Source organism: Hevea brasiliensis, chromosome 17 (assembly GCF_030052815.1).
Source record: "Hevea brasiliensis isolate MT/VB/25A 57/8 chromosome 17, ASM3005281v1, whole genome shotgun sequence".
Taxonomy (NCBI): Eukaryota; Viridiplantae; Streptophyta; class Magnoliopsida; order Malpighiales; family Euphorbiaceae; genus Hevea; species Hevea brasiliensis.
Window position 1 is genome coordinate 15,720,683 of NC_079509.1, and position 12,319 is coordinate 15,733,001.

General features: G+C 36.8%; 2 non-coding genes across 2 annotated transcripts; one reads left to right on the plus strand and one right to left on the minus strand.

Moving 5' to 3' along the window:
* The first annotated feature begins 3,986 nt into the window (after positions 1-3,986).
* On the plus strand, positions 3,987-4,093 carry LOC131175628 (small nucleolar RNA R71). The gene has a single exon (XR_009145822.1). It is a non-coding gene; the product is annotated as a small nucleolar RNA R71 (small nucleolar RNA).
* A 7,717-nt stretch (positions 4,094-11,810) lies between these two features.
* LOC131175683 (small nucleolar RNA R71) lies at positions 11,811-11,917 on the minus strand. The gene has a single exon (XR_009145875.1). It is a non-coding gene; the product is annotated as a small nucleolar RNA R71 (small nucleolar RNA).
* Between the last annotated feature and the right edge of the window lie 402 nt (positions 11,918-12,319).

The following is a 12,319-nucleotide window of genomic DNA, read 5'->3' on the forward strand; positions in this document are numbered from 1 at the left end:
TGTATTTATTACCATATGAAGGAGGAAATGGCCCCATAAAATCTATTCCCCAGACATTGAATAATTCCACTTCAAGAATATCATTTAGGGGCATTTGATCTCTTTTTGACAAATTTCCACTCCTTTGACATTTATCACATTCTAACACAAATTTCCTCACATCCTTAAAAAGATTTGGCCAAAAGAAACCAGCTTGCAAAATTTTACTAGCTGTTTTAGAGATTCCAAAATGTCCTCCATAATCAGAAGCATGGCAATGATGCATAACACTCTGTGTCTCCTCATCAGGAATACATCTTCTCATTAAACCATCACAACATCTCCTAAAGAGTAAAGGATCATCCCATCTATAAAATTTTGCTTCATGCAAAAACTTTTTCTTTTGTTGCCATGTCATTCCTAGAGGTAAAACTCCACAAGATAGATAATTCACCAAGTCTGCATACCAAGGTAATTTAGCAACAAGAGAGAAAAGTTGTTCATCCAAGAAAAACTCATCAATAGGGACTTCATCCATTTCTTCATCATCCAATTTCAACCTACTAAGATTATCTGCAACTACATTTTCAGCTCCCTTCTTATCTCTAATCTCCAAATCAAACTCTTGTAGCATCAGAATCCACCTAATGAGCCTAGGTTTAGCCTCCTTTTTACGGAGTAAATACCTTATAGCAGCATGATCTAAAAATATAACCACCTTTGAGTCAATAATGTAAGGTTTGAACTTTTCCAATGCAAAGACAATTGCTAAGAATTCCTTTTCAGTTGTTGCATAATTTGTTTGAGCCTCATCCAGTGTTCTACTATCATAATAAATAGCAAAAGCCTTTTTGTCCTTTCTTTGACCAAGAACAGCTCCAATTGCATAGTTGCTAGCATCACACATAATTTCAAAAGGTAGGTTCCAATCGGGCGGTTGCATGATTGGTGCAGTGATAAGAGCTTGCTTCAACCTGCAAAAGGCATCCAAACACTCTTGGTCAAATACAAATGGTATGTCATGACTTAACAAATTAGACAAAGGTTTGGCTATTTTAGAAAAATCTTTGATAAAGCATCTGTAGAACCTGGCATGTTCTAGAAAACTTCGAATTCCCTTGACATTGGTAGGAGGAGCCATCTTCTCTATCACTTCAACCTTGGCTTTATCAACCTCTATTCCTCTGTTAGACACCAAATGTCCAAGCACTATCCCTTCCTGAACCATGAAATGACACTTTTCCCAGTTTAACACAAGGTCGATGATTCACATCATTTGCAAAACTTTAGAAAGGTTAGCCAAGCATATGTCAAATGAAGATCCATAAACAGAAAAGTCATCCATAAAAACCTCCATTATATCTTCAATGAAATCTGAGAAGATTGCCATCATGCACCTTTGAAAAGTGGCTGGTGTATTACACAACCCAAATGGCATCCTCCTATAAGCAAAGGTTCCATATGGACAAGTAAAAGTGGTTTTCTCTTGATCATTTAGATGGATAGGGATTTGAAAAAAACCTGAGTATCCATCTAAATAGCAAAAATAAGAATGCCTAGCCAGTCTTTCTAACATTTGATCAATGAAGGGAAGTGGAAAATGATCTTTTCTAGTGGCAATATTTAATTTTCTGTAATCTATGCACATTCGCCAACTAGTCATTGTTCTTGTGGGAATTAATTCATTATTTTCATTTTTGACCACTGGCATTCCACCTTTTTTTGGGACAACATGTACTGGACTCACCTAAGTACTGTCTGAGATAGGGTATATGATCCCTGCATCAAGCAACTTCAAAATTTCCTTTTTAACAACTTCTTTCATATTTGGGTTCAACCTCCTCTGATGTTCAATAGATGGCTTACAATTTTCTTCCACAATAATTCTGTGCATGCAAAAGTGTGGGCTTATTCCCTTAATGTCATCTATGTTATATCCTAAAACTTTCATAAATTGCCTCAACACTCTTAACAACTTATCAGCCTCTAAGGTACGCAAGTTTGCATTTACAATTACTGGATAAGTGTTATTGGTGCCAAGAAATTCATACCTGAGCTGAGAAGGAAGTTGCTTAAGTTCTACCTTAGGTGCATCTTCTTCCTTGAATGATGGTTGCTTATATTCAACTTTTTCCTTTTGTGTGAGTTGAAAAACTAGGGCAGAAATGAATGGTGGACTTCCCTCTAGATGTTGAGCATATGCAGCCACATGAGGGTTGTCATGGTCTATGCCTCCTCCATGAACCAAGCAATTTTCAAGTGGATCTTCTGGATATCTCTTTCTGAAGTGTTCTTCAACCAGCTTATCAATGATATCAATTCTCAAACAAGTATCAGCTTCAGAATGATGCTTCTTCATAGTGTTATTAATATTGAAAACCAAATGATCTTCACCAACTCTAAGAGTCAATTTTTCTCCCTTAACATCAATCAATGCTCCTGTTGTAGCTAGAAAGGGTCTTCCCAAGATAATTGGAATATTAGAATCCTCTTCCATGTCCAAGATGACAAAGTCAACAGGTATATAGAACTTCCCAACCTTCAGAGGCACATTCTCCAAAATCCCTTCAGGATACTTAATTGATCTGTCAGCTAACTGAAGAGAAATGTGAGTTGGCTGAAGATCTCCCATATTGAGCTTCTCATAAATGGAGAGGGGTATAAGGCTAACACTAGCCCCTAGATCACATAAAGCTTTTATAGAACATGATTCCCCAATGTGGAATGGAATTGAAAAACTCCCTGGATCCTTGACCTTTGGAGGAAGTTTCCTTTGGAGGATAGCACTACATTCTTCTGTCAAAGCTACAGTTTCATGGTCTTCAAGTTTCCTCTTGTTTGAGAGAATTTCTTTTAAAAACTTAGCATAAGAAGGCATTTGGGAAAGAGCATCAATAAAAGGCACATTTATGTATAGCTTCTTCAAAACCTCTAAGAACTTTCCAAATTGCTTATCAAGCTTGGCTTTTTGAAATCTTTGTGGAAAGGGAAGTTGTGGCTTGTAGGGCTCTGGAGGTATATACTTCTCTTCCTTCTCTTCAATTTTCTCTTTACATTTTTCTGCACTTTCTTTCTCTCTTTCTTGTTTTTCACCCTCATTAATTTCTTTCTCATTTTCTCTCTTCTCACTATTTTCACTTTTCTCATTATTTACAACTTTCCCACTTCTTAAAGTAATAGCTTGACACTGCTCTCTTGGGTTCTTCGATTGACTTGGAAGTTTTCCAAAAGACTTGGTACCTGAGGAAGATGCTTGTTGCGCATTCTGATTTTCCAACATTCTGTTATGTGTTTGCATCTGTTCTAGCCTTACTTTCATCTCTCTCATCTCCTCATCATGCTTAGTTTGGTTAGCAAGAATCTATTGTAATAAAGCTTCTGTAGTGGAACTTTGCTCTTGCTATTTTGGTGGAGGATTCATATTTTTCTACTGAAAATTAGGCAATGGTTGCCTATTTTGCTGATATGGAATTCCTTGTTGCTGTTGTGGTTGAAAATTCTAACTTGGAACTTGACTTTGCTGATTTCCCCATGAAAAGTTGGGATGATTCCTCCAATTTGGATTATAAGTTTGAGAATAAGGATTCCCCATTTGTTTGTTTCAATAATTACCAACATACGTAGCTTGCTTTCCATAGTCTACTCCACAGCTGGTAGTTCCCTCTGCATAAGCAACTTGTTGTGAACTTCCAGATGATGATGATGAACTAACCAACATACTTAAATCTTCCATCTTCTTAGCCAAAACATTTGTAAGTGCATCAAACTTTGCATTAATCATGTTGAATGGATCAAGGTCATACATTCCAGCAGCTTGCCTCTTTTGAGTTGGAGCTGGTCCTCTTGGACTACTCCAAATATGAGTATTCTTTGCAATTTTCTCCAATAGCTCATAAGCTTCATCTTCATGCTTCATAATAAATTCTCCTCCTGTTTGAGCATCAATAATCCCTCTAATTGCAGGAGTGACATAGGTGTAGAAATTCTGGTTTATCATCCATTTTGGAATGGCATGATGTGGGCATTGTCTCTCTAATTCCTTCCATCTCATCCATGACTCATAGAGAGTTTCATCTTCTCTTGGTCTGAAAGCTGTCATTTGATTCCTCAATTCTTGAGTTTTTCCAGGTGGAAAATATTGTGCAAGAAATGCATCAGTGAGTTGCTCCCAATTTGTAATGGAGTTGTGAGGTAAAGAATCAAGCCAATCCAATGCTCTATCTTTCAAAGAGAACGGGAATAGCTTCAGTCTTGCTGCATCATCAGATACTCCAGGTTGTTTTTGCATATCACAAATCATAGCAAACTTTTTTAGATGTGTGTGTGGATTTTCAGAAGGATGTCCCCCAAATTGAGAATTTTGAATCATTTGAAGAACTCCAAAATCCATCTTGTAACTATTTGCATCAATTCTTGGTCTTGCTATGCTCTCTCTCAAGTCATCAAAACGAGGAAAAGCATGATCCATCATACTTCCCCTAGGCACATTAGCATTTATAATTTCTTCACCTTGGGCTACATTTTTATTGTTTCGACCATTTCCAGCATTACCGCCACCAATTCTAATTCTTTCATCAGTCATGTCTGCTTCTAATTCAGTTTCTCTCAAGGCTTCTTTCCTTTTTCTGGTTTCTTTCTTGTTTGCTTTACAAAATTTCTCAATTTTAGGATTAAACAATAAGGATGTGTCACTTGTGCTTCTAGCTCTTCTCATAAAAGATTAAGAGTACCTGAAAAAGAACAAACAAACACAAAATGAAAAGATAACAAAGATAAATCTATAAACAACTAAAATAATCAAGAATTCAATCTTAAACAAATAACTCCCCGGCAACGGCGCCAAAAACTTGATGTGGCCCAACCGCAAGTGCACGGGTCGTACAAGTAATATAGAAAAGATATCGTTCCCACGAGGAGTTGTGTTAATGATTGAATTTTTGATATAAAAAGTTGACTAAATTGAACTATTTTTGAAATTAAAGCAATAAATTGATGGGTATTGGAGTATGAAATCTATATATGCAAAATTAATAATTTATTCAACTATGTAATGATTTAACTAAATTTGCATCAAATTAAAATAAGCAAATTCAAATATGGCAAGATTTAAAATGGCAAGCAATTTAATTCAATTAGAAATTAACACTGATAAAAAGGCGATTCCGGAGTTCAGGAGTTCATATTCGAGCTATTTTGGGATTTTAAATTGGCTATCCAATCTCGTGGAACTTGCAGGTTTTAAGGAGATTAATTCTTAAATCCTTTGAATACCTTTTCGAGTGGGACAAAGAGTGCCTTAATCAATCTAATCCTACTTTCATGAAGTTAGAGTTAATTAAGACCCATTAAGTTCTTTAATTAATCTGTGAATCCTCTTAATCCTTAGTCTATTTCTAGATCTAAGTTAATTAAGTCCAATTTCTTGATTATCTATCACAAGGTTTTCTCCTTTCGGTGTCTCAACCATGGATTAAGAATATCACTTAATGGGATCCTACACTAAGCATGTCATTAAGCACACAAGAAATGAATAAAACTCATTAAGACCACAAAATATGGATTACCCAATCAAAATCCACAAAATATCTCAAATATTACATCCGTTACTCCAGAATCTAATGAAAACTACTCACTACCCACAATATTTACAAGATATTCTGAGTTAATATGGAAATAGAGCTTTAATCTAAGCTAAGAAACAAGAAGCCCAACACTAGAAAGGTAGGAAAAATGCAAGAAAAGAAAGAAATCTCCAAATCTAGTTGGAAATGGTGTGGGAGACGATTGTGACTCCTCAGCTGCTGCCCTCTCCTTTCCCTTTTCTTCCTTGTTTTCTTCCCCCTTTCTAAAATGGGATAAGGGGCTATTTATAACTTTTTCTTACAATGAGCCCTAAAATGGTGTGTTTGAGGTGTGATTTTCTGAGGAAATCTTCTGCCAGCTCATCAATGAAGTCTTTGTGGGATTGCATAAGTGGACTGCATAAGTTATGTAGTCCCTTATGCAGTTTTCGGCTGGTTTCTGGCTCTCTTATGCGGAACTGCATGACCAAGAGCATAAGTTATGCACAATTATGTGAGGTTGCATAAGGGAGGCACGAATCTGCATAAGTTATGCGGTAACTTATGCAGATTTCGGCAGGTAGTAGGGACAGTTTCTTCTCCTTATGCAGAACTGCATAACTTATGCTGCAATTTATGCGCAATTTGGCCAATGCATACTTCAACTTTGAAACTTGTTTTTGACATCTTTTGGCTGTAGAAATCACTCCTCAAAAGTAAAATTTCTTTTTAGTCCTTCAAAAACACCATTTTTCCTACAAAAGAAAGTAAAAATTACAAATTAATCCAAAATTGGCAATTATGAAAAACTAACTAAATAACTACTAAAATTAGCTAAAAGTGACTAATAATCGAATAAAATGGCTATGAAATTAAACCTAAATGACTATGCAAAATGTATGCATCAGATGTAAGGATGAAAATTATTCTTATTCAATTTTTATCAGGGGACGACTATTGTCTCTTTAATAGTAAGGGACGACTATGATCTTTATAATTGGGGACAAGTATTATCCCCTTTAAATAGGGACGAATGTCGTCCCCTTTTGATAAGGGGACGATTATGGTCCTCCTTAAGTTTGGACGATGGGGATGACATTCATCCCCATATAGGGGGACGACAGTCATCTCCATGTTAGGGAACGACTATGATTGTCGTCCCCATATTAGGGACGACTATTGTCCCCATATTGGGGACGACTATCATCTCTCTTTTTAGGGACGACATTACAATTTGTCGTCCCCTATAGAATAGGGTACGAAGGTAAAGAGAACAATAGGTGGGGACGATTAATGTCGTCCCCTATACCTTTGGGGACGATTATTCATAGTTTTGGGGACAATTTTATGTGTCCCCTATACTCACTTTTTTTGTAGTGCATTTTACACAAAAATAGATATAATCATAACTACTTATTTTGATTTTTTTATTTATTGTCATCAGTGCTACCTCCATTGCTACCTAACCATCACTGCTACTATCACTATTATTCCACATTGTTACTACTATCACTACTACCATCACTACCACCACCACCACAATCATCACCATTGCTATCATTATCACCATCACTTTGTTACCACTATCGCTATCACCACCACCACCATTTGACTACCACTATCACAACTTAGCCACTACTACCTCTACTACTACCACCACCTGGCCACTACCACTAGTGCTACCACACCTTGTCGCCACCACCGCCTAACTATCAAGTCGCTACCACCATCACTACTTAACCATTACTGCTATTCGATTATCAGTTATTGCAACCACTGTCACTTATTATTTGTGACACCCCCTATCTGTCTACTGTGTAGCTGAGCAAGATATGCCACACAGTGTGCCAGAGCACCAAATCATATTTTCATTACAATTTACCCTTTTTAATTCATTTATTTATAATTTTGATTAATCTAAATTTTTCGCAAATTTTATAGAAAATTCAGCAGATTGCCGGCTGTAAATTGAAAAAACAGTTCTTCTTAATCTGTTAAAAATACTTCCAATATAATCATAATTTCAATCTCAGTCAACCACCAACATCTTTCTACAATTTCTCAAATGACATCAATATTTCAAAAATTCAATTAATTCATATTATACTCAACCTCCATAAGAAAAACTCAAATTATTATTGAACATAGTTCATAAATAATTACATCAAAAACATAATTATATGAGTTTAAAATATACATAACAAAAGTTTATAAATACAAAAGACTAAAAGTAGCCTAATGTCCTACCAATGCACTGCAAATATGAGGTGACTCTGGACTTTATGTGCAGATCTGAAAGCTCACTTGGTATGAGGTCATGTAACACCCTAGGCAAATCCCACATCGACAAAACACGGGAGAGATGTTGGGTATATAAGTTGATGGTTTGTAACCCCTATTGACGCGTTTTAAAACCGTGAGGGCTTCAGCCCAGAGCGGACAATATCACTAGTGGGCCGGGCCATTACATTTGTGGTATTAGAGCTGCTCCGCGTGCAACCTTGAACGATGGTGGGGCAAACCTCAGCGAGGACGCTGAGTCCCATAAGGGGGGTGGATTGTAACACCCTAGGCAAATCCTACATCGACAAAACACGGGAGAGATGCTGGGTATATAAGTTGATGGTTTGTAACCCCTATTGACGTGTTTTAAAACCGTGAGGACTTCGGCCCAGAGCGGACAATATCACTAGTGGGCCGGGCCATTACATTTGTGGTATCAGAGCCGCTCCGCGTGCAACCTTAAATGATGGTGGGGCAAACCTCAGCGAGGACGCTGAGTCCCATAAGGGGGGTGGATTGTAACACTCTAGGCAAATCCCACATCGACAAAACACGGGAGAGATGCTGGGTATATAAGTTGATGGTTTGTAACCCCTATTGACGCGTTTTAAAACCGTGAGGGCTTCGGCCCAGAGCGGACAATATCACTAGTGGGCCGGGCCATTACATGTGTGGTATCAGAGCTGCTCCGCGTGCAACCTTGAACGATGGTGGGGCAAACCTCAGCGAGGACGCTGAGTCCCATAAGGGGGGTGGATTGTAACACCCTAGGCAAATCCCACATCGACAAAACACGAGAGAGATGCTGGGTATATAAGTTGATGGTTTGTAACCCCTATTGACGCGTTTTAAAACCGTGAGGGCTTCGGCCCAGAGCGGACAATATCACTAGTGGGCCGGGCCATTACATCACTAGGGGTTACAAACCATCAACTTATATACCTAGCATCTCTCCCGTGTTTTGTCGATGTGGGATTTGCCTAGGGTGTTACAGGTCAGCTGGACTCCCCAGCGATGTTTCCAGTACCTGTGCATGGCAAAAGCGATGCACTAAGCAATTCTGCTTAGTGGTGACAATATAAAAAAAAAATAACTAAAATAACATTAATATGTAGAATGTATGTTTACATTTTAGGTAGACTTAATTTCTGGCATTTATTGCAGTATTATTCGATTAAAATTTTGTAAGATTCATTATCATTGCTCGAGTAACCCATACCAGTCGACTAGACTACATAAATGGGTAAAATGGCACTGGGTACTAAGTACCTCGGACCATCACACCATCGGTCACATTGTGTCGCCCGGTGTGCAACAGAACAACTAATAAGCTGTAATAATCATCAGGGATAAAATTCAAGTATAATAACTCAATCAACATAGCCAAAGGCTATTTTATCACAGAATGGCATGTGAGGCCATAAAACACAAAATGGCATGAAGCCATATGCAGTACTGCTAACAAGGCATGCCAACCTATCCAAACCAACATTGTTAGGTGTACTAGGGCATGTTACACTCTTAAATTGTACAATTCTTGAATTTAAGTTTAGGTGTTTCTATTCATTCCATTAGTCAATAAAAATGTTGACTTTTACATAAACAATAGGTACATTGGTTTTAATACTCCCAACATACCATATTTTGCATTCTAAAATTATTGGTATTGGTTGCCAATACCATTTCTAAACTTAATGTTAATTGTTTAAAATTTTCAGATTTCAAGCCTTGTATTTACTGTTCTATTAGTCATTTTTATAGTGGGAATTTGATACATGCATTTTATATCATCATTTAGGCGTAATTTTTGCACATAATTTACCCTTGTTCATAGCTATTATTATAGATATTAGTATATATTTAGTCAATTTTACAATTTTCACACTTCTTAGTTTAATTTTTGGAATTTATTTGTTTTGTAGGTTAAATTTGGAGAAATTTGATGTATTTTGATCAGAGTAGCCATTTGGAGGAGATTAGAGTTGAATTGCAAAAATTTTTGAAGTTAAGTAAAAATGGCCGAGAGCGACACAACCTGCAGCACAACCGAGTTAGCTTATGTCGCAAGTTGTGTCGATCATCAGATATTCAGGCCGAGAGCTACACAACCCGCGACACAACCCGCGACATAACCGATCCAGCTTATGTCATTTTTACTGGAAATGGTTAACGTGGCATTTCCATTACTCTGGCTTTTTACCTCACTTTCTCTGGAACCTTCCCCCTTTTACCCATTATAGGGCAGTCCCCTCACCTATATAAAGTCCCCTTTATCATTTTCTTTCCATAAGAGAGCAAGAGAGGCATTTTTGGCAAGAAAAGAAAGAGAGAAAGAGGGAGCACGGGTTCCATTTCTGCAGCAGCAGCAGGAGCTCATTTTTTGCACTTCTCTGCAGCAGATTCTACTGCATATTTCTGGGTTTTTCTATTCCTTAACTTAGATTTTCATTATTTCTTCATTTATACATTTGGGTTTGTCTTTAAACAATGATTTGTGAGTAGTTGATTGAGATTCTAGAGATGGGTTTGTAAATATTGTTTTGGATTGTGGTTTTGAACTGATTTAGCCATTTAAATGAAGATTGTTACATTTTGATTTATTGCTTGTGAGCTTGTTGCCTTGCTTGATGAATGGGCCCTCATTAAGTTAAGCTTTAATCCTTAATAGATGGACTGAAAAGTGAATATTAGGGATAGATAATCTTGCAATAAACTTTGTTTTCTTGGTGTTAGAGATAAGCTAGGAGAATTAAGGGGACTTTCCAAAATCAATTAGAGCATTAATTGGGTTTTTGTTAGGTTTGAAATACCGTGAAAACAGGGTTTGATTTAATGAAAACCAACTTTGAAATGCTTGAAAAAGGTTTCAAAGAACTAAGAATTGATTTCCCTCAAAATTGCAATTCTCATGTGTTTGGCTAAATTAGGGATAAACCACATGCAAACAATATGGAAAATCCAATCTCTAGAATCACTTTAATTTTTATTGAATTTAGATTTAATTCCTCTCAAATTTTATAAATAGAAATTTCAAATTAATTTTTGGTAATCTAGTTTAATTAATTTAGGTTAATTGTTTGATTTAGTTTTAATTCCTCAAATACCAATTTTAATTCCAAATTTCATTTTACATCTTTAATTTTTTGTCATTCTAATTAGCTTATACTTTTATTTCCAATTTAAGCACAATTCCCTGTGGGATTGATATCATTTTTTTAAAACTATACTACTGTGACCCGTGCACTTGCGGACACACCGTATCAAGTTTTTTGGCGCCGTTGCCGGGGAATTGTTTGTTTTAAGTTGGATTTTAATTGTTTTAAGCTGATTAGAATTTTTATTTTCACTATTGTTCCTTGTGTTTTTCAGGTACTTTTCTTGTTTATGAGACGATCGAAAAGCACAAGTGACACTGAATTGTTGTTCAATCCTGAAATTGAAAAATTCTGCCGAGCCAATAAAAAGGAATACAAGAGAAGAAAGGAAGCAGAAAAAGAAGAACAACAAATATTTGAGCAAGAGGTGACCATTGAAAATATGGAGAATCAAAATAGAGCTATTGGTGGAAACAATGGAGGAAATGAGCAAAATAGGCAAAATGAAGTGGTTAATCAAAATGATCCTCAGAGAAGATCCATGTTAGATTATGCTTTTCCTAGATGTGCCGATGTGAGAGAAAACAGACCTATTATTGGAGCTAATCAATTTGAGTTAAAGACTGGTCTCATTCAAATGGTTCACAATTCACAATTTGGAGGTAGCCCACTTGAAAATCCTCATTCTCATTTGAAGAAATTTTTTATGATATGTGGTACACAAAGGTAGCCTGGAGTTTCAGATGAAGTTATTCGGCTCACCTTATTTCCATTCTCTCTTCGAGATTCAGCATTGGAGTGGTATGACTCACTTCCACAAGCTACTATAGCTACTTGGGAGCAGCTATCTCAAGCTTTTCTATCTCAGTTTTTCCCACCTGGGAAGACCACTCATTTGAGGAATTTGATGGTAGCTTTTAAACCAAGAGATGATGAAACTTTGTATGAATCTTGGATGAGATTTAAGGAGCTTGAAAGGCAATGTCCTCATCATGAAATACCGAAATGGATGATTGTTGTAATTTCTACACTGAGTTACTCCAGCCATAAGAAACACAATTGATTCACAAGCAGGAGGAGATTTCATGAGAATGACAAGTGAAGAATGCTATGATCTATTAGAGAAGATTGCTCATAATACCCATTTGTGGGGAAATCCTAGAGCACTTGAGCAAAAGAAGGCTGGGATTTATGAACTTGACTCAGTTAGCTACATGAATGCAAGATTTGATCAGTTGACTCAGCTTCTTAGTGATTTTTGCACAAAGGCAACAACCTCAACTCCTACAACTATGCAACAAGTTGCCTACACAGATGGAACTCAAAGTTGTGGAGTTGATTACTCTTCTTATGGTGATGATTATTTGCAAGAACAAGCTGCTTATGCAGGAGGTTATCAAC